This window comes from Ictalurus punctatus, chromosome 19, assembly GCF_001660625.3.
Source record: "Ictalurus punctatus breed USDA103 chromosome 19, Coco_2.0, whole genome shotgun sequence".
NCBI classification, from domain to species: domain Eukaryota; kingdom Metazoa; phylum Chordata; class Actinopteri; order Siluriformes; family Ictaluridae; genus Ictalurus; species Ictalurus punctatus.
This window is the reverse complement of record NC_030434.2, coordinates 25,375,215-25,398,937: the sequence shown is the minus strand read 5'-3', so window position 1 is coordinate 25,398,937 and position 23,723 is coordinate 25,375,215. Positions and strand designations below refer to the sequence as shown.

At 41.8% G+C, this 23,723-nt stretch overlaps 1 protein-coding gene across 1 annotated transcript in view; it reads right to left on the bottom strand.

Annotated features, from left to right (window-relative positions):
- Nucleotides 1-7,352, bottom strand: part of sema3c (sema domain, immunoglobulin domain (Ig), short basic domain, secreted, (semaphorin) 3C) — a 59,976-nt gene extending 52,624 nt beyond the window's left edge. The window contains exon 1 of the mRNA XM_053688155.1: nt 7,064-7,352. The gene's annotated coding sequence lies outside the window, so the exon portion shown is untranslated. The remainder of the gene's footprint in view (nt 1-7,063) is intronic.
- Between the last annotated feature and the right edge of the window lie 16,371 nt (nt 7,353-23,723).

Sequence of the window (23,723 nt, the reverse complement as noted above, 5' to 3'; positions counted from 1 at the left end):
GATTAGCTTTCTCTCGCTAGATTAGCTTTCTCTCGCTAGATTAGCTTTCTCTCGTTAGATTAGCTTTCTCTCGTTAGATTAGCTTTCTCTCGCTAGATTAGCTTTCTCTCAATACAATAGTTTTCTCTCACTATGTTAGCTTTCTCTCATTATATTATCATTCTCTTGCTAAATTAGCTTTCAATTGCCAGATTAGCTTTCTCTCGCTAGATTAGCATTCTCTTGCTAAATTAGTTTCCTCTCGCTAGATTAGCTTTCTCTCAATACATTAGTTTCCTCTCGCTAGATTAGCTTTCAATTGCCAGATTAGCTTTCTCTCACTAGATTAGCTTTTTCTCAATACATTACTTTTTTCTCACTTTGTTAGCTTTCTCTCACTAGATTAGCATCATCTTGCTAAATTAGCTTTCTCTTGTTAGATTAGCTTTCTCTCGCTAGATTAGCTTTCTCTCAATTCATTAGTTTCCTCTCACTATGTTAGCTTTCTCTCATTCCTCTGTGCAGAGATCGGTCAGGTCAGCGACAATTATCTCGGTTGCAGTTTGTGGAGGACGCCGCAGCCAGGCTTCGGACCGGCAGCAGTAAAAGGATCACGTTACTCCAGTGTCATCCTCTCTACTGGCTGCCGGTTCAGTATAGGATCCAATTTAAGATTTTATTTTAAGTGGTCTCCAATTTATATTACTAACCTTTCAGGGTTTTATACATCGGCTAGGACGTAGAGACCGACGGATCAAATGTCGTTGGCAGGCCCTCGTTCTGAGAAGAAGTCAAAAACTGAGCGAGCTTTTACAGTCGTTGCTCTGTAAAATTGTGGAACAGTCTTGCACTCGGTATTCGGCAGGCTCCATCTCTAGAGGTTTTTAGGTCTCGGTTGAAAACGTACCTTTTTAACCTAGCTGTTGAAGGAAGGGGATGTTGAGTACGCGTCTCTGCGTCTGTAGGCACGATAACGCTATTGGCTATTTGTGTGTACATTGCTCTATATCTTTTGCTGTTTACTTTTTATACGCTCTTCTTCTAAAACAATTGTGGAGCACTTTGGGAAACAAGGTTGTTTTTAAATGTGCTGTGTAAATAAAGTTGAAAGTATTAACACTCGTTCGTTAGGTATAGCATAGACTTAGATCGTACTGTATAACAATGCTAGGTGGAAAGTGTGACCTATCCGGTTACGTATCAGGTATAGCTAACCTCTCTCTCTGTGTGTGTAAGCATATGAGAAACCATGAAACATTTCAGTGAAATATAATATAGGCACTTGGTGATTTCTTACTTATTTCTTGCACAGCTGCTGAAGACATCAGTGTGTTAAAAGTGATACAGTTGCTCTTAAAGTGTGTGAGCTGAGATTACTGAGAGTAAACTTGACCTTTACACCTTACACCATGACCTCCACTGCCCTGTAACACACCACCTCATCTCCTCCTCCTCCTCCTCCTCCTGCATCTAAACTACACATCTACACTTACTGTAACGTACAGCGCTGCTGAATTCTGGATTCTGATTGGTCAGAAGGTGTTGAAGACTTCTCTATAAAGTAGCACAGCTGCAAATCACTCATTCGCAGGGACTCATACAGTGAACACTCCACTTAGACGGAGAAAAGAACGCTGACCTGGTGGTAGGGGTTCTGTGTAAAACAGAGAATGTTCTGGACAATGACAAAATAGAGGTATGGTGGTATGTGCAGGTTGAAACTACTATCGAGGTCTCCTTCATTTTAACCGCCCTTTAGGGGGGCACTGTCGTAGTTGTGCTTAACGGTCTGAGCAGTCCGGTAAGACCTGGACCCGCTCGATCCAATCTGATAAGAGTGGTATAGTCTGCCGCAGACTGGGGCATCAGGCTAGCATTGGATCACGGGGAGCCTGGAGCCTTTCCCAGGGAACTCGGGGTACAAGGCAGGGGACAGCCTGGACGGGGTGCCAACCCATCGCAGGGAAAAAATCACAAACAATACGGACAATTTAGAAATGCCAATCAACCTACAACGCATGGCTTTGGACTGGGCTAGGAAACCGGAGTACCATGACCGGAGAACATGCAAACTCCACACACGCAGGGCGGAGGCAGGATTCGAACCCCCAACCCCAGCTGTGCGGGGCAAATGTGCTAACCACTGAACAGTTTAGCTAGCCTCAGGTGCACACATTTAACAAGTGTTACTACAAAAAACATGCCAAGACATTAGGTCAGGTCTGAGAAGATACTGAACACCTTCTTCTACTGTAGGTCTTGAACTGGACGTAGAGCGATGTATTGATGTACTGAGCAGTCTATACTACTCACTTCAGTGCCTTACTGTCAGTGACTGTGATGCAGCTGGTCAGTATGCTCTTCACCGTGCATATGTAGAAGTTGGTCAGGAGCCAGGAGCATGGGTTGACTTTTCTCGGTCCAGTTCTAGTAACATCACAAGGAAGGTGGACATTTCGCAAGTGGAGCTCCATTTGGATCAGCCATCTGAATATGGCCCCCAAAAGTGGTAGGACTGTTTGTCTGCAGTCTCTGCTGTAGAGACGGGGCGAACAGTTGGACATTGAGAGCAGTGAGAGTATAAAGGGTACATCACACAGACCCACTGAGATGACCTTTAACAAACTGCGGTTAAAACATGAGCATCAGTGTCCTTCTTGTTCCTTGGGATCTGGGTTTCTGATGTGTCTTCCCCAAGGAAAAATTACTTTCTTGGGACAGACAATTTCTCAGAGTTAAAATTTGGCCTGGGTCTAATCTCCAAGACAGAATCATCCTGTCTGATGCAGAAGATCTGAGGACAGTGTTTGAGGACAACATTTGAGGAAAGTGTTTGAGGACAATGTTTGAGGACAGTGTTTGAGGAACGTAATGAAAGTGTTGGAGGGAAGCGTTTGAGGGAAGCGTTTGAGGGAAGCTTTGGAGGGAAGTGTTTGAGGGAGGTGTTTGAGGGAAGTGTTTGAGGGAAACATTTGAGGGAAGCGTTTGAGGGAAGCGTTTGAGGGAAGCGTTTGAGGGAAGCGTTGGAGGGAAGCGTTGGAGGGAAGCGTTTGAGGGAAGCGTTGGAGGGAAGCGTTGGAGGGAAGCGTTTGAGGGAAGCGTTTGAGGGAAGCTTTTGATGGAAGTGTTTGAGGGAAGTGATTGAGGGAAGCTTTGGAGGGAAGTGTTTGAGGGAAGTCTTTGAGGGAAGTGTTTGAGGGAAGCGATTGAGGGAAGCGTTTGAGGGAAGTGTTTGAGGGAAGCGTTGGAGGGAAGCGTTTGAAGGAAGCGTTTGAGGGAAGCGTTTGAGGGAAGCGATTGAGGGAAGCTTTGGTGGGAAGTGTTTGAGGGAAGTGTTTGAGGGAAGTGTTGGAGGGAAACGTTTGAGGGAAGCGTTTGAGGGAAGTGTTTGATCAACGTGATGAAAGTGTTTGAGGGAAGCATTTTGGGGAAGCGTTTGAGGGAAGTATTTGGGGGAAGAGTCTGAGGAAAGAGTTTGAGGAAAGCATTTGGGGGAAGTGTTTGGGGGAAGCGTCTGAGGAAAGCGTTTGGGGAAAGTGTTTGGGGGAAGTGTTTGATGGAAGTGAGGGAAGTGTTTGAGGGAAGTGTTTGAGGGAAGTGTTTGACTATAAGCATCCCATTAGCAGTCTTTGTCGTTCATGAAGAGCTATGCGGGGTGGAGGATGTCCACTGGAGAACCCTACAGTTAAGTTGATAGTGCTCACATGTCTGGGAGGAGTCAGAGAGTGTGCTATTTGTCTATTTATGGGAGTAATCTGGCTTTGAATCAGACGCCTCTGCTCCTCCTTCCAGACCTCCTCTGACCACAGCACTAACGAGCAGAACACAAGATCGCTGCAAATTGCTGTGGTACATGAGGAATAAAACACAGCATGTGTTGCTGACACTGGAGACTCCTTCCTTCTATAAATATTAAATAAACATTTCCTTACAGAAACGTCACCATATCTTCACTTTACACAATCCGATGACATATTAGAACAACTGCGTTAATATAAACCTGTGATTTGCAGCTGTGCTACCATCAGAGCTAGAACATTAATCAGCACTTTCTGACCAATCGGAGTTTGCTTTTAATCACAAGATCAGGTTTTACTCATTAGTTTGCTAGGTTAGCTTTCGCTCACTAGTTTCCATTCATTCACTAGATTACCGTTGGCTGCTAGGTTATCTGTTCCTTGCTACTTTATTCGTTGCTTGTTATTTTGCTTTTGTTCTCTAGGTTAGAGTTTGCTCACTAGTTTGTTTTCATTCATAAGATTAGCTTTAAAACAGTGCGCTTTCATACATTAGATTAGCATTCGTGCGCTAGCTTGAGTCCGCTCAGTCGGTTAGGTTTTGGTTGATTGCTAGTTTAGGTTTGTTTACTGGGATTGTTAGATTCATTCACTTCCTTCCACCCGCTAGGTTACAAGCTGTTTATTACTACAAGCTTTTATTACAAGCTGTGTGGGCGGGACGAGCGGCATCGACGTTGTGATTGGTGTGGGTGGGGCTTACACAATGACTAACCCCGCCCACTTTACATGAAACAGGAACGTAAGTGGTTAAAGAGTTCAAGAAAAACATTTGTGAAAATCGCCTGTTGTGTCTTATGTTTTTTATTTCTATGGTATTATACGCACTTTAACGGTTCCTCGGGAGTTCCGTGTATAGTTAAACGGTTCTGGGGGTTTTTTTTAAGAGGTTCTACTTGGAACCTTTTGCGAAACAGAAACTGTGCTCCGATTTAGTGTGCTCGATTAAATCTTTTTTTATAATGAGATTTATATTCTATTCACACCACCACTTGGCACGCACACACACACACACACACACACACACACACACACACACACACACGCACACACACACACACACACACACAAAGGAAATAGATGTGTGACTGGGACATATGGAAAGAATCACTATAAAATGTTTTTTTTATTATTGAATACTAAATAGCTAAAATTTTCCTTTTATAAGAATCGAGTAAACCGTAAAACACTACCATAATTTCACACACACACACACACACACACACACACATATACACACACACAGCCCAAATTAACACAAAGCCTACTTACACTAACTCAATACGAATCGTGTTGTATGAACAAAATCAAAATAATACTCATATTATACAAATGAAATAAATTAAATTAATAGTTAATTACATAATTAATGCAGTAAAACATTTTAGACAGTGATATGTATGTAGTAAAACTCTCAGTGAGTACGCAATATACGAATATTCATAGGTTTATAACACTGTTATAACAAGAAGCAGTCATTTATGTCATGTACTTTGTATTTCATGACATTTTACATGCACTACACACACAAACTTCAACTGAACTGAACATATTTCATAACAATATCTCACTCGAGATTAAATGGCCTTCAAAAAGTACCTTTCACTGTACATTACATAGTTCTAGTCTGGAGTACTGCACAATTTGAGGTACAGATGGTTCAACTCATACTCCAAATTCCACCTGATTAGGAAAGGGGGGCGGGGCATGTAATCTTGGGGTCGTTTCCAAAAATAATTTTCTATTGGTAGTTGTAAAGTAACTTTAGCATTTCCATGTTGTGACTGCTGCTTTAGTATAGAACAAATAACCACAAAGTATTAATGCGTCATTACATATAGGAGCCAATCAGAATCCAGTATGCAAATGCCGTCCATGATACGATGTTACAAGCAGGAGAAATGGGGCAGGGTGTGTAATTTTGATATCATTTATCATTCTTAGTAAAAAATGATTTGCTTTTTGTAGCTGTAATTAATATATTTATATACTATAATATAAATCCGCACCTTGGAGCCAGTAGGAACCAAGATGGTGGGACTGTATTTAAAAAGAGTGACATCAAACTTCTGCCTTGCTATTTTCTTTGTCACAGAAAAATGTAAAATAATTAAATACGTAAAACATAAACTAGCTAGCTACCCAACGTTAACGTTACGTTCTGTTTGTGTTCCCTAAAAAAAATTATGTCACATCAGGAAGGACAGAATAATACTCGAACAATATTTACTTGAAAACTGATAGACGAGATTCCGGTGTGACCCGGTCATAAAAAAATAAAAGCCAATCAGAATCCAATATGCAAATACAGTCCATGCAATATAAAAAGGGGTGGAGTTTGTAATATTGAGGCTGTTTCCCATTTGAAAAAATAGCGATTCACTTTCGGTGTCAATTTGCGCAACCTACAAGCCAGTAAAAACCAAGAGGGCGGGGCTATAAGACTTTTCTTAATTAAAGTCGCTCAAATATTTCAAAATAAAAGCTATCTAACTAACATTGCCAGAATGTTTGCTCAAGAGATGCACGGTGTAATATAAGAGCCAATCAGATTCCTTATGCAAATCCTGTCCACGCTAGGCAAGCAAAAGGGGCGGGGCTTTGAATGTTGGGCAAGTTTTCACATCAGTAGAAAGCAGAAGTATTTTCTTTAAAGGAAGTGCTAATAATCTAGTACATTTAACTCTTAGCATGAGATTTTCTTTATTACTTAAGAATAAATAAATAAGTCAACAAATAAACAAAGCACCGTGTCCCCTAAAATATCATGCCACACCAAACATAACAAAATGAAATTTCGTATTGATCAAATAGAACCACCAAGTGTTACTGCATCATAAAACATAAGAGCCAGTCAGATTGTAATATGCAAATGTGGTCCATGCTACAGTATATAAGAAGCAGGAGAAAGTGGGCGGGGCATGTAGCAGTGGAGACGTTTACAACATGTATATTCAATCAAGCAGCATTTCATGATGAAGGTAAAAGTTTTGCCTGAAGATACTTTAAGATTTTTGGAAACAAAAAAATAAAAGAGAAAAATCGAGTGAAATCTGCGGGTCTAATAAAAAATCTTTTATTTAAAGTATGGACGTCTCGGCTCGGGTTTTAAACACGCGCACTGCTGCGGACGGTAAATTTAGACCGCACTTCTCTCAGTGACTGCTTCAGCATGAGTGACGCCTGCATTGCAGCTTCTTCTCACTCGTTTACCTCTACTCAGAGTCGGCACCTGTTAGTCCACACACACACACACACACACACACACACACACACACTTTCCTCACCTTCACACTCTTCCCCGGGGCTCGTCCTGAATTCTGAATCCTCTGAAGTACGACTCCTCTGAGAAGAGTTTCAGTTCCAGCAGCTGAGTCCCGGTCAGTCAGTAACGTCCACACACTCACACACACACTCACTCAGAGAGACGAGTGAGCCAAGAGCTGAGCTATTCCATACTGAGAGAGAGAAAGAGAGAGAGAGAGAGAGCGAGAGAGATGAGGAAGCGACAGAAGGAGGGATGGTTTCCGATTACACTTTTCTCCACTTGTGTCCACTTTTTCCCCTCCCTCTCTCTCTCTCTCTCTCTCTCTCTCTCTCTCACCCCTCCTTTCTCTCTCTCTCTCTCTCTCTCTTCATCTTTCACTTTCTCTGCCACTCCCCCTCCTCTCTCTCTCTCTCTCCCCTCCTCTCGCCCTCTCTATTATTCTTTCACTCTCCTTATTTCATCCTCCTCTTTCTCTCTCTCTTTTCCTACTACCTATCCGTCTACCTCCTTATTTCTCTCTCTCGTCCTCTTTCCTCTCTCCTCCTCCTTTCGTTCACCTTCTCGGTCTCTCTCGGACTCTCGCTCGCTCTCTTCCTCTCGGTCCCTCTGTTGGTCTTTCTATCTAGCTCCCTCTCTTTCCTCCTCTCGCCCCCTCTATTCTTCCTTCACTCTTTCATCCTCCTCTTCCTTCCCTTCATCTGTCTTTCTCTCTAGCTCCCATCTCTTTCTTTACTTTCTCCGTCTTATTTTCTGATTCTCTCCTTTCATTTTATTTCCTCTCTCTCTCTCTCTCTCTCTCTCTCTCTCTCTCCTCAGCTACCTCTCCCTTGCACGTCGTAAGACGCTCTCCTGTGTGATGAGTGCTGCGACTCTGTCCCGTCATTGGTCTGTTATCTAACGTGTGCACCTCTTCTGTGTTCATCCCTTGCTTCGTTTCTCATCATATACACGTATATATGATGTGTCCAATGGCTCTGGTAGATTTTCCCTCTTTTTCCAGCTTCAAAACCGCTCGCTTTTCTCCCATAGACAGCTCTCTGGTCTTCATGTTGGTTTATCCTTTTTAGCAACAAATGCAGTCTTTACAGCTGAAACCTAGGACTTAAACCAGGAGTAAACATTCAGAGCTGTTAATACTTTATCAGTCAGTTTAACAGGGCACACCTGGGCACCAAGAAACACCTATCAGTTCCAATATATATTCACATGTAGACGTAAATATGAGGAAATTCTGACCTGCCGTCTCATACATCGTTAGATCTCAAACCCAAATGTCTTCAGTGTGTAGCCAAAACAACAGAATTGCCTTCGCTGTTCCAATACTTTCGGAGGGGACTGTATATTGGTAGTATATACCGTCAGTACAAGAATATTGTTTTGCACATTTTTTTCTCATGTTCACAGAAGAGGAAATCTTTTAGAGTAGTTTAAATGAATGTATTTACAACAATAATAATTTATATTCATATACTATTGTAATCTCACTTTATTTTCAAGATATTACTGTCTTCTCTCTTTTTATCATTCTTTTCTCCTGTTCTCTCACTCCCTCTCTCTTTCTCTCTCACCCGTGATCTGAGAGAGTGCGAGAGAAAAAGCTTTTCGCCTTTCTTTGCTTACTTTACATTCCTCCATCTCTCTCACCCCCTCCCACCTTTCTCCCTTTTTCCTTATTTCTCTCTCTTCCTCCCTTTCTTCCTCTCTTTCTGTCACTCATTCTTTCTCTCTCTCTTATTTTCCTCTCTCACTCTCGCTATCTATCCTTTCGTACTTTTCTTTTCATCTTTTCTTTTAATTTTCTTCTTCTGTTTATATCTCTCACTAACCCCTCACCTTTCTTTCTCTCTCTCTCCCTTTCTTTTCTCTTTCCTATTTCTCACCCACTGTGCCTTTTCTCTGTATCCCTTTCTTATTCTCTGACTCCCTCTCTCCTTTCCATTTCTCTCCTCTCTCTGTCAATCTTTCCCTCCAGCTGTCTCTCATTCTCACTCGTTCTTCAACGATTTCTGTGTAATCTTTGCTTTTATCCCCCATTTCACCCTGTCTATTATTCTTTCTCTCTCTCGTCCTCCTTCTTTCTTTCTAACCCCGCTCTCTCTCTCTCTCTCTCTCTCTCTCTCTCTCTCTGTCTCTCTCTCTCTCTCTCTCTCTCTCTCTCTCTCTCTCTCTGTGTGTATAGTATTTACCCAGCAGCTCTGCATGACTCATAGAGATTCTATCCACACACACACACACACACACACACACACACACAGTTTATAAGTAAACACAGTGAATATTATTATCTTTGGTGATATTACAGTTTGGAGAGTTTATTCCTGAGCATTATTTTCAGAATCTGCACCGTGGTGAGGGGTTGAAACTCATCCCTTTCTCTGATTTACTGCAGAAACGTGAGGATTTGATTTGTTTAATTTGGCACATGTGTGGAAGAACAAAGGAGAATTAAGTACAGAATGAAGCTCAAACACACACCTGAAACACCAACACGAGTCTCTAAATGGAAATGGAAATGTGTGTGTGCGTGTGTGTGTGTGTGTGTATACCCTCTTTAGACGCAGCAGAATGTTGACCTCTGTGCACCAATGGGGTCATGTTCGTGCTTACTCTGAGCTGTAATTAAGATGCCCCCTTTTCACACACACACACACACACACACACACACACACACACACACACACACACACACACACACACACAGGAGTTGTGTTAGTGTTAGGTATATTGTGTGGCTGAAGTGAATATAATGATGTAAGGATTAGGGTAACAGTTAGGGTATAGGGAAATGGGTTAGAAGTTTATTTAGGATTAATGTTCAATTAGGGCTTGGAGTGTAGGTTAGGATTGGGGGTTGGGGTTTGGAATTGGATTAGGGGTTGGGGTTTGGAATTGGATTAGGGGTTGGGGTTTGGAATTGGATTTGGGGTTGGGGTTTGAATTAAGATTAGGAGTTGGGGTTTGGAATTGGATTAGGGGTTGGGGTTTTGATTAATATTAGGGGTTAGGGTTTGGAATTGGATTAGGGGTTGGGGTTTGGAATTGGATTAGGTGTTGGGGTTTGGAATTGGATTAGGGGTTGGGGTTTGAATTAAGATTAGGAGTTGGGGTTTGAATTAAGATTAGGAGTTGGGGTTTGAATTAATATTAGGGGTTGGGGTTTGGAATTGGATTAGGGGTTGAGGTTTGGATTTGGATTAGGGGTTGGGGTTAGGATTAATATTAGGGGTTGGGGTTTGGAATTGGATTAGGAGTTGGGGTTTGGAATTGGATTAGGAGTTGGGGTTTGAATTAAGATTAGGAGTTGGGGTTTGAATTAAGATTAGGGGTTGGGGTTTGGAATTGGATTAGGGGTTCGGGTTTGGAATTGGATTAGGGGTTGGGGTTTGGAATTGGATTAGGAGTTGGGGTTTGGAATTGGATAAGGGGTTGGGGTTTGGAATTGGATTAGGTGTTGGGGTTTGGAATTGGATTAGGGGTTGGGGTTTGGAATCGGATTAGGGGTTGAGGTTTGGAATTGGATTAGGGGTTGTGGTGTGGAATTGGATTAGGGGTTGGGGTTTGGAATCGGATTAGGGGTTGCGGTTTGGAATCGGATTAGGGGTTGAGGTTTGGAATTGGATTAGGAGTTGGGGTTTGAATTAAGATTAGGAGTTGGGGTTTGGAATTGGATTAGGGGTTGGGGTTTTGATTAATATTAGGGGTTGGGGTTTGGAATTGGATTAGGGGTTGGGGTTTGGAATTGGATTAGGGGTTGGGGTTTGGAATTGGATTAGGTGTTGGGGTTTGGAATTGGATTAGGGGTTGGGGTTTGGAATCGGATTAGGGGTTGAGGTTTGGAATTGGATTAGGGGTTGGGGTTTGGAATTGGATTAGGGGTTGTGGTGTGGAATTGGATTAGGGGTTGGGGTTTGGAATCGGATTAGGGGTTGGGGTTTGGAATCGGATTAGGGGTTGAGGTTTGGAATTGGATTAGGAGTTGGGGTTTGAATTAAGATTAGGAGTTGGGGTTTGGAATTGGATTAGGGGTTGGGGTTTGGAATTGGATTAGGGGTTGGGGTTTGAATTAAGATTAGGGGTTGGGGTTTGGAATTGGATTAGGGGTTGTGGTGTGGAATTGGATTAGGGGTTGGGGTTTGGAATCGGATTAGGGGTTGGGGTTTGGAATCGGATTAGGGGTTGAGGTTTGGAATTGGATTAGGAGTTGGGGTTTGAATTAAGATTAGGAGTTGGGGTTTGGAATTGGATTAGGGGTTGGGGTTTGGAATTGGATTAGGGGTTGGGGTTTGAATTAAGATTAGGAGTTGGGGTTTGGAATTGGATTAGGGGTTGGGGTTTGGAATTGGATTAGGGGTTGGGGTTTGGAATTGGATTAGGGGTTGTGGTTTGGAATCGGATTAGGGGTTGTGGTGTAGAATTGGATTAGGGGTTGTGGTGTGGAATTGGATTAGGGGTTGGGGTTTTGATTAATATTAGGGGTTGGGGTTTGGAATTGGATTAGGGGTTGTGGTGTGGAATTGGATTAGGGGTTGGGGTTTGGATTAATATTAGGGATTGGGGTTTGAATTGTATTAGGGGTTGGGGTTTGGAATTGGATTAGGGGTTGGGGTTTGGAATTGGATTAGGGGTTGGGGTTTGGAATCGGATTAGGGGTTGGGGTTTGGAATCGGATTAGGGGTTGGGGTTTGGAATTGGATTAGGGGTTGGGGTTTGGAATCGGATTAGGGGTTGTGGTGTAGAATTGGATTAGGGGTTGAGGTTTGGAATCGGATTAGGGGTTGGGGTTTGGAATCGGATTAGGGGTTGGGGTTTGGAATCGGATTAGGGGTTGTGGTGTGGAATTGGATTAGGGGTTGAGGTTTGAATTAAGATTAGGGGTTGGGGTTTGGAATTGGATTAGGGGTTGGGGTTTGGAATTGGATTAGGGGTTGGCGTTTGGAATTGGATTAGGAGTTGGCGTTTGAATTAAGATTAGGGGTTGGGGTTTTGAATTGGATTAGGGGTTGGCGTTTTGAATTGGATTAGGGGGTGTGGTTTTGAATTGGATTAGGGGTTGGCATTTTGAATTGGATTAGGGGTTGGGGTTTGAATTAAGATTAGGGGTTGGGGTTTGAATTAAGATTAGGGGTTGGGGTTTGGAATTGGATTAGGGGTTGGGGTTTGGAATTGGATTAGGGGTTGTGGTGTGGAATTGGATTAGGGGTTGGGGTTTGAATTAAGATTAGGAGTTGGGGTTTGGAATTGGATTAGGGGTTGGGGTTTGGAATTGGATTAGGGGTTGTGGTGTGGAATTGGATTAGGGGTTGGGGTTTGGAATCGGATTAGGGGTTGTGGTGTAGAATTGGATTAGGGGTTGTGGTGTGGAATTGGATTAGGGGTTGGGGTTTTGATTAATATTAGGGGTTGGGGTTTGGAATTGGATTAGGTGTTGGGGTTTGGAATTGGATTAGGGGTTGGGGTTTGAATTAAGATTAGGAGTTGGGGTTTGAATTAAGATTAGGAGTTGGGGTTTGAATTAATATTAGGGGTTGGGGTTTGGAATTGGATTAGGGGTTGAGGTTTGGATTTGGATTAGGGGTTGGGGTTAGGATTAATATTAGGGGTTGGGGTTTGGAATTGGATTAGGAGTTGGGGTTTGGAATTGGATTAGGAGTTGGGGTTTGAATTAAGATTAGGAGTTGGGGTTTGAATTAAGATTAGGGGTTGGGGTTTGGAATTGGATTAGGGGTTCGGGTTTGGAATTGGATTAGGGGTTGGGGTTTGGAATTGGATTAGGAGTTGGGGTTTGGAATTGGATAAGGGGTTGGGGTTTGGAATTGGATTAGGTGTTGGGGTTTGGAATTGGATTAGGGGTTGGGGTTTGGAATCGGATTAGGGGTTGAGGTTTGGAATTGGATTAGGGGTTGTGGTGTGGAATTGGATTAGGGGTTGGGGTTTGGAATCGGATTAGGGGTTGCGGTTTGGAATCGGATTAGGGGTTGAGGTTTGGAATTGGATTAGGAGTTGGGGTTTGAATTAAGATTAGGAGTTGGGGTTTGGAATTGGATTAGGGGTTGGGGTTTTGATTAATATTAGGGGTTGGGGTTTGGAATTGGATTAGGGGTTGGGGTTTGGAATTGGATTAGGGGTTGGGGTTTGGAATTGGATTAGGTGTTGGGGTTTGGAATTGGATTAGGGGTTGGGGTTTGGAATCGGATTAGGGGTTGAGGTTTGGAATTGGATTAGGGGTTGGGGTTTGGAATTGGATTAGGGGTTGTGGTGTGGAATTGGATTAGGGGTTGGGGTTTGGAATCGGATTAGGGGTTGGGGTTTGGAATCGGATTAGGGGTTGAGGTTTGGAATTGGATTAGGAGTTGGGGTTTGAATTAAGATTAGGAGTTGGGGTTTGGAATTGGATTAGGGGTTGGGGTTTGGAATTGGATTAGGGGTTGGGGTTTGAATTAAGATTAGGGGTTGGGGTTTGGAATTGGATTAGGGGTTGTGGTGTGGAATTGGATTAGGGGTTGGGGTTTGGAATCGGATTAGGGGTTGGGGTTTGGAATCGGATTAGGGGTTGAGGTTTGGAATTGGATTAGGAGTTGGGGTTTGAATTAAGATTAGGAGTTGGGGTTTGGAATTGGATTAGGGGTTGGGGTTTGGAATTGGATTAGGGGTTGGGGTTTGAATTAAGATTAGGAGTTGGGGTTTGGAATTGGATTAGGGGTTGGGGTTTGGAATTGGATTAGGGGTTGGGGTTTGGAATTGGATTAGGGGTTGTGGTGTGGAATTGGATTAGGGGTTGGGGTTTGGAATCGGATTAGGGGTTGTGGTGTAGAATTGGATTAGGGGTTGTGGTGTGGAATTGGATTAGGGGTTGGGGTTTTGATTAATATTAGGGGTTGGGGTTTGGAATTGGATTAGGGGTTGTGGTGTGGAATTGGATTAGGGGTTGGGGTTTGGATTAATATTAGGGATTGGGGTTTGAATTGTATTAGGGGTTGGGGTTTGGAATTGGATTAGGGGTTGGGGTTTGGAATTGGATTAGGGGTTGGGGTTTGGAATCGGATTAGGGGTTGTGGTGTGGAATTTGATTAGGGGTTGGGGTTTGGAATTGGATTAGGGGTTGGGGTTTGGAATCGGATTAGGGGTTGTGGTGTAGAATTGGATTAGGGGTTGAGGTTTGGAATCGGATTAGGGGTTGGGGTTTGGAATCGGATTAGGGGTTGGGGTTTGGAATCGGATTAGGGGTTGTGGTGTGGAATTGGATTAGGGGTTGAGGTTTGAATTAAGATTAGGGGTTGGGGTTTGGAATTGGATTAGGGGTTGGGGTTTGGAATTGGATTAGGGGTTGGCGTTTGGAATTGGATTAGGAGTTGGCGTTTGAATTAAGATTAGGGGTTGGGGTTTTGAATTGGATTAGGGGTTGGCGTTTTGAATTGGATTAGGGGGTGTGGTTTTGAATTGGATTAGGGGTTGGCATTTTGAATTGGATTAGGGGTTGGGGTTTGAATTAAGATTAGGGGTTGGGGTTTGAATTAAGATTAGGGGTTGGGGTTTGGAATTGGATTAGGGGTTGGGGTTTGGAATTGGATTAGGGGTTGGGGTTTGAATTAAGATTAGGAGTTGGGGTTTGGAATTGGATTAGGGGTTGGGGTTTGGAATTGGATTAGGGGTTGTGGTGTGGAATTGGATTAGGGGTTGGGGTTTGGAATCGGATTAGGGGTTGTGGTGTAGAATTGGATTAGGGGTTGTGGTGTGGAATTGGATTAGGGGTTGGGGTTTTGATTAATATTAGGGGTTGGGGTTTGGAATTGGATTAGGGGTTGTGGTGTGGAATTGGATTAGGGGTTGGGGTTTGGATTAATATTAGGGATTGGGGTTTGAATTGTATTAGGGGTTGGGGTTTGGAATTGGATTAGGGGTTGGGGTTTGGAATTGGATTAGGGGTTGGGGTTTGGAATCGGATTAGGGGTTGTGGTGTGGAATTTGATTAGGGGTTGGGGTTTGGAATTGGATTAGGGGTTGGGGTTTGGAATCGGATTAGGGGTTGTGGTGTAGAATTGGATTAGGGGTTGAGGTTTGGAATTGGATTAGGGGTTGGGGTTTGGAATCGGATTAGGGGTTGGGGTTTGGAATCGGAATGGGGTTGTGGTGTGGAATTGGATTAGGGGTTGAGGTTTGAATTAAGATTAGGGGTTGGGGTTTGGAAATGGATTAGGGGTTGGCGTTTGGAATTGGATTAGGAGTTGGCGTTTGAATTAAGATTAGGGGTTGGGGTTTTGAATTGGATTAGGGGTTGGCGTTTTGAATTGGATTAGGGGGTGTGGTTTTGAATTGGATTAGGGGTTGGCATTTTGAATTGGATTAGGGGTTGGGGTTTGAATTAAGATTAGGGGTTGGGGTTTGAATTAAGATTAGGGGTTGGGGTTTGGAATTGGATTAGGGGTTGGCGTTTGGAATTGGATTAGGGGTTTGGCTTTGGAATTGGATTAGGCCTTGGCGTTTGAATTAAGATTAGGGGTTGGGGTTTTGAATTGGATTAGGGGTTGGCGTTTTGAATTGGATTAGGGGGTGTGGTTTTGAATTGGATTAGGGGTTGGGGTTTGGAATTGGATTAGGGGTTGGGGTTTGAATTAAGATTAGGAGTTGGGGTTTGGAATTGGATTAGGGGTTGGGGTTTGGGATTGGATTAGGGGTTGGGGTTTGAATTAAGATTAGGAGTTGGGGTTTGGAATTGGATTAGGGGTTGGGGTTTGGGATTGGATTAGGGGTTGGAGTTTGGAATTGGATTGGGGTTGGGGTTTGGAATTGGATTAGGGGTTGGGGTTTGGAATTGGATTAGGGGTTGGGGTTTGGAATTGGATTAGGGGGTGTGGTTTTGAATTGGATTAGGGGTTGGCATTTTGAATTGGATTAGGGGTTGGGGTTTGAATTAAGATTAGGAGTTGGGGTTTGAATTAAGATTAGGAGTTGGGGTTTGGAATTGGATTAGTGGTTGGGGTTTGGAATTGGATTAGGGGTTGGGGTTTGGATTAGGATTATCCAAACTTCATGTTCATTCTGCATCACAGGGCAGTGTAACAGACATGGAGGAAAGCAGTATCTGTCCTGTCCTCATATATGAGCTCTTAAACATCCACTATGGACTAGTGAGGCTGTGATTGACAGGAGAGAGACAGAGAGAGAGAGAGAGAGAGAGAGAGAGAGAGAGAGATGCCCCTCCTATCCAGAGAACTCAGCCAGATTTGCCCCCATGCCTCCTGGCCAGAGAAGGCTGTGATGTCTGTGGGAGTTTTAGTCGGTGATTTGTTTTAACTAAAACTGATCGGTTGTCGAACTGACCCCAAAAAATGATTGACTACTACCCTTGTGTGCATGGATATTGGGTTTGAGTCAGAGCTGGTGTGTGTGTGTGTGTGTGTGTGTGTGTGTGTGTGTGTGTGTGTGTGTGTGTGTGTGTGTGAGTGTGTGTGAGGTGTCCGTGTCTCATTGGGTTAATTATAGGTATCTTACAAGATTCAGATCAGTTCACTTTACAAGCAGCATTAAAACTGCCACTTCCAACCAGCATACTGCTAGAAGTGTGTGTGTGTGTGTGTGTGTGTGTGTGTGTGTGTGTGTGTGTGTGTGTGTGTGTGTGTGTGTGTGTGTGGGAGAGAGAGACACTCACACAAGGAGTGATTTACTATTTTCCAGTGAATCTGTTGTAGCTGGCAAACAGGACTTTGCACAGTAATGCACCACACACACACACACACACACACACACACACACACACACACACACACACACACACACACATACAGACAACAGGCGACTATAATCAGTGTGAGAACTGAATCTGCTATGGGTGGATAGACTATTTTCCTCTTCCTCCACATAGAAGCAGCATTACACACACACACACACACACACACACACACACACACACACACACACACACACACACACAATCCTAAAATGATAGTGTAGTACAGAGAACAGTAAAAACACCTTGAAGAAACACAATAAACAATTATTTGCAATAATACCCATGCAGAATAAAGAAAATTGTATTGAATGTATTATTGGTATAAATGAATCGAATGAAATAATGATTAGTTTCTATTTAGCCACAAACACTAATCATATGATTAAAGGGGAACTCGTACGTTTATTGGCTGAATGTGTTCGATATTTTTGTAATAAGTGTCATTTATAATGAAGTGAATAACTCCCACAGAGATTTTACACACTCACACTGATCCACTTCACAGAAATACTGCCAGGATTAGTTTGTGTGTGTGTGTGTGTGTGTGTGTGTGTGTGTGTGTGTGTGTGTGTGTGTGTGTGTGTGTGTCTGATCGTTGTGTCGCGTCCACCCAGATGTTTCCAGATGTTGCGAGATTGTCACGCTGGTGTCAACATGTGGGTTAACATTTGTGACATACATTCACACAAACAATACACATCTGTCTGTCTATCCAGATGTGGTATTCTTTACGTAGCACCGTGTGTCCCGTCTACCAGGACCTGGTTTTAGGTTTCAACAGAAACACTACTGTGCATTTCATATAAAATGGTGTGAGAGGGATAAAGGTATTATGTCCGAAACACCATGTGGAGTACGGATCTGCTGTAAAGCGGGTCACTGTAACTCATACAGAGCATGATTATTCATTCATTCATTCATTATACATTCAGGAGTGTGTACATGGCAGCACAGTGTGTGTGTGTGTGTGTGTGTGTGTGTGTGTGTGTGTGTGTATGTGTGTGTATGATCATATTACATATTATTACCTACAATTAATAGAAAAATAAATAAAACAAAAACAAGTAAAAATGAAATAAATAAATAATTGTTTAAGAGACTGAGAGGCATAAACGATATGAAATAATTAATTATATAGTGGGAAAGAAAGAAAGAAAGAAAGAAAGAAAGAAAGAAAGAAAGAAAGAAAGAAAGAAAGAAAGAAATTAATTAATACATAACAGTTTACAAAGGAAAGAAGTTAGGAAGAAAGAAATAAAAATTATTTTGAGATGAAAAGAAAGAAAGAAAGAAAGAAAGAAAGAAAAAGAATTTTGAAATGAAAGAAAGAAAGAAAGATTTTTTTAGATGAAAGAAGAAAGAAAGATTTGAGAAGAAAGAAAGAAAGGCAGAAAGAAAATTATTTTGAGATGAAAGAAAGAAATAAAAAAAAAGAAAGAATTTGAGATGAAAGAAAAAAAGATTTTGAGATGAAAAAAAGAAAGGAAGGAAGGAAGGAAGAGAAAGAATTTGAGGCAAAAGAAAGAAAGAAAAAGAAAGAAAGAAGCATTTTGAGAAGCATAAAAATGCTACAATGAAAAGAATAAGAATGCTAAAGAGGATGAGAGAAAGAAAGCGATGTAAATAAATAAACATAAACCAGTTACAAAAGAAAGAAAGAAAGAAAGAAAGAGAAAGAATTTGATGTGAAAGAAAGAAAGAATGAAAAATGTTATAGCATGTTATAATCATTAGTTGTATCTAGAGAGAAATTCTCCACATAGCTCCACATCGTTTCACACGTAACCCTAGCCAGAACAGGGTCCTGTGTGGTGTATTTGGGACGCGGCCGCTGATTACAGTGTGTGAAGTGCACTCTGTGGTAACGTCTCCACAGCGCGAGTCTAAAACTGGCCTGGTGACCAGATCCTCTGCTGACTTCCTGCTCATTAACAGAAACAATGTGTTAGCGGTTGATGCTAAATGTAACTAGCAATTAAAATTGCTGTCATCATCTTTACACGATGTATAAATGTCTTAGCTGCTGCAGGCTAGCTACATGGAATGTGATTTTAGTAACACAGTCTTTTCTCAGTAATTTCTCAACACATCTGAAGTAAATGTTGATGTTCCTGATAGTTCTGTTTAATTTCCGATGCCACGATGTCCGGATATGAACTTCTGCATATGATAAATGGTGACTTGTGCCTTATTAAGTCTTTTCTTAGTAATTTCTCAACACATCTGAGGTAAACGTTGATATTCCTGATAGTTCTGTCTCATCTACGCTGCCACTGTGTGTTTACACGGTGTAGAAATGACTTAGCAGTTGCATGCTAGATAGATACATCTTAATTTAAGCCACACTGTGTCTTTTCTTAGTAATTTCTCAACACATCTGAGAGAAATGTTGATATTCCTGATAATTCTGTTTCATTCCCACTGCCATTATGCCTTTACAATTTCTGGATATGACTTAACAGCTGAATGCTAGGTAGATAAATGGTGATTTTTAGCCATAAAGAGTCTTTACTTCAAAATCTATCAACACATCTGAGGTAAACATCGGTTTTACTGATAGTTTAATCTCATCTACGCTGTCACTGTGTGTTTACACTGTGTATAAATGACTTAGTTGCTGCATGCTAGTTAGATTAAATGTGATTTTTAGCCATACAGGGTCTTTTATTACAAATTTACCAACAAATCTGAGGTAAATGTTAATCTGAGGTAAATGATAGTTCTGTCTCATTTCCACCATCACTATGTCTTTACATCGTCTGTATAAAAGACTTAACAGATATTTCACACGCAAAGTAAACTATTAGCATCAGTTGTAAGCTAGCTAATTCTTAGGCTCTTTATTTTTTAGTTGCCTAGCAATATTGTTCTCATATTTTAAAGTACAAATCCTTAAATGTTTCTAATGCCACTGTGCTGTTTGGCAGACACGAGGTGGGAGCTTTGCTAGCTTTTTCTCTCTTTCTTTAATTTAAAAATAAACCGATGAGACAAAGGCGAATTCTGAGGCTATGATGCACATCTTCCTGTACTGCAGGACAGCAGGATAACAGTGTCCTTTTTGTCTGTAATGGTATTCACCCGCACACACACGCACACACACACACACACACACACACACACACACACACACACACACACTTCAAAATAGCTTCTTCAGAGCAGACACACATCTGCATGATGTTACACAACACATGTTGATTCATTCCCTATTACACCAATTACACACATGAGGAGGACAGAACACAACGACAGAGAGAGAGACAGACAGACATAGAGATAAAGAGAGACAGAGAGAGAGAGACAGACAGAGACAGAATAAGAGAGATACACAGACAGAGAGAGACAGACAGAGAGACACACACACATAGACAGAGAGAGAGACAGACCGAGACAGACAGAGAGAGAGAGACAGACAGAGACAGACAGAGACAGAGAGCAAGAGAGAGAGAGACACAGACAGAGAGAGACAGACAGAGAGACACACACACATAGACAGAGAGAGAGAGAGACAGAGACAGACAGAGACAGAGAGCAAGAGAGAGAGACACAGACAGAGAGAGACACTCTCTGAATATCAATATTATAACGTTTAGATCAGTTTAGATTAAACTGTTATGCAGAAATCATGCAGCAGATTATAAATTATTCTGTAAAACGCTCAGATGTGCAGTTCTTGTAGTAAATGTTGTAATAAGGATTTAAATGCAGACAAACGAATTCAGCTGCATATAAAAAAAAAAGAAAAAGTATTTCTTTATTTCTCACAATTGAGATTTCATATTGCACAATGTTGACTTTATTTCCTTATTGCAGTACCTGAAATGTGTCTGACACTAGGTGAAGAGCATGTGCTAGCATCTGGTTTTCCTTTTCTTGACTAGCTGATGAGTGTTGTTCTTACTGTATGTTGCCTATTTGTCAATGCATTATATGTAACTCACTAAATGTCAAGTGGACGTCGAAATTGCGAGAAAAAAAGTCAGAATTGTGAGATATGAACTTTCCATTGTGGGAAAAACATGTCAGAATTGCGAGACGTTAACTTAAAATTGTAAGAAATAAAGCTGCAGTTACCTTATAAAGGTTTTTTTCTCTGTGGCGGAAACGGTCTTCCATAGTTTTAAGTTCTTTTCGAGTGGAAGGATATTAAAAATGATTTGAAACATTGCGCTCAGGTTCAGTTTCTGTAATAATTTTTTTTAAAAGATATTTCCATTTTAGAGATGATGTTCTGACTATTCTGAGTCTGTGTATAGATGTTACAGGTGTGTTGCTATAAAATCAGACATTGCTACTGTACGTAGTGAACACTACACACTAGTTAACTATATAGGGGTCAAAGGTTAAAGATCATCCTGTCCATCACAGTCTAGGACGTCTAAGACCCCTCGATCGGGGAAAATTCAAGGCATACATTCCCTGAATTAACGGAGACTCCTTCCATAGATGTTACGTAAAAGTCTTTAAAAAAATTTTTTTAAATCTACATACTATATCAATCTTCTTTTAAAATCCATTTATGTGGAGTCCACTGACTGTACACGTCCCTGTGAATGAGCTGTTACTATGGAAACGATAACCTATTAGAACGAGCGCATTAATATAAACCCGCGCTACTGTCAGAGCTGCTGTTATAGAAAACTAATCACCACTTTCTGACCAATCAGAGTCCAGAATTCAACAGTGATGCGGTGTAATATAAATAACTAAAAATAAAATACACTTAGTAATTCGTTTTAAAATTCATAAACAGGTCGTTTAGATGTCTAACCTTACGCCATGAACAAGGTTCAACTGTGAATATATTGCTAGTAATTTTCCTTAGCGGACATTTCCTCTAACACCAACGTTAGCTTTTTTTTTCGCGACTATATATAACACGACTGTAATAGGCAAGTGGACTAGCTACTTCCATATGGAGCAAACAATTATCTAACATGTAACATTAGCAACATTAGCAATGATTGTGAAATAATCCTCATTATCACCTCAGAGGGAAAATCTCCATTTTACCCAGACGTGACCTGACACTGAACTTTCCCAAAGTCTTTCAATCTCGTAATGTATTCACACGTGCAGAGTGGCAGGGTGAGGGGTCAGAGTTTAGAGTCAGCTTCAGCATCGAAAGCTTCCCCAAATGCACAAGACAAATCGTATAAAAAGTTCTGATTAGTTCAGGATTGTGTGAAGGTCAGGATTGAGTTAGCACTCGTCGCTTTAGCTACACTCTCAGGGGAAAAAGGGAAGAAAAAAGAGTAGTGCTACCTTTATACCGTTAGCATGCATCTGTTACCTCGAATGATGCGTGAAGTGTACCTTTAAAGCTTTGAAAAATAATTAGCTCAATCATGTAACGTAACTCAGTTTACACTCTATCCACAATTCCAGTTCAGATAAACAAGGAAAGGTACTCGTTTTTCTTAGAGTGTATTATCTATTCTATTTCAGTCGCTTTTGTTTGATTTGTTCATCGCAAACAGCTGAAAGACTGTACATTCTGACAATAAACCTGATTTGCAACGGGGATCGAATCATTTTGAATGTAACTGTACATTTCAAAATGCCATGCGTAATAGTAGTACATCCAGCTTTATTACAAATCCCAGTGAAATATTTAGTATAAAAATATCTATTTTTCTTCTACCTGCCAGAGCACACATGTTCCTGAAACCAAACTCCTGCATAACGAGTGCTAGGTTCTCCTAGTGAGGTCAGAGGTCACGCCGTATCCCTTGTTGCTCCTATCATTGAGTACAGATGTGTGCTGTCAGGTCGACTCGTCCTGCGAGATGTCCGAAACAGAAAACCGTCCCAATGGAACCAATGACACGGACCCGAACCAGCCATCCTGTAATCATTCACTGACCTCCTGACCCCCCAGAACCCCGACCCAGACCACCGCCCTCCCCCCGATACCCTTTAAAACAGAGCTCCACTACGTCACAGATGCCCAGCACTCGTTCGTCTGAGCAGAACTGTGTGTCTCAGACTTCCTGAGATGTGAGACGGGTTCAGGAGTTCACTCTGTCGTTTCTCTGGCACTAAATCCACATTCTGCAGAAATTCTGTTTGTTAACGAGAAGTGGTTTCATCCTATGACGTTTATTTTATTCAATTATTTTCTACAAAATTCTTCACTACAGTCCAACCTCTGTGGTATAAATGCATATCTAAATGAATAACCTGGTGGCTTGGTGCAGATCCCACCGCTCCCTGAACGGTAAATGTTCCAGTTCCACAAATATGACACTTAAGGTCTTATGTTCTTCGTCTAAATAATTTTTTTCCTCTCTGTGATTCACTGAAGTCTGTAGAAAAAGGTTTCTGTCGAAGAAGCTAGCGGGGTTCGTCATGCAGGAACACGGTGTCTGCAGTGAGGCGTAATTGAATTGAATCAGCACTACGAATGACCTGGAACATTCTGTATAATGCAGTGTAATTCACAAGTCACAAAATCCTCTCCATCTCATCCACGCTGAATGAATTAGCATAGAACAAAGGTACATTTCTCTCTCCAGGTACAGCAAAGCTGCAGAACGAGACGTTTGGGACCTGTTACCAATCCGCCCTGGATAAACATCCTCTCGGTTTATATGCTTCCTGTGGTTAAAGGTCACGGCACCAGGCCATGACCAATCATTATATAAATCAGGATGGGCTCGATGACCCTGTAGTCAGCGCTCTGCAAATCAATTAGCTTTAGCTGGGCTCAAAGGGGACAAAGAGGCTGATGGATTGCGTTTTTAAAAGGAGTAGTTCACTGAAAATAAAACTGATCCCATGACATGTTTGGTTTGTATTGGAGCTATGATGGCGTTTGTGAATATCTGTCCAACTCATCGTTTACTTTCTTTAAATGACATCATTACCCTTCGTTATCGGGTTCATAATTAAAAGAAAATTGTGGCACAGAAATGACTGTATTTACAACTAGGTTCATCCACTTCCT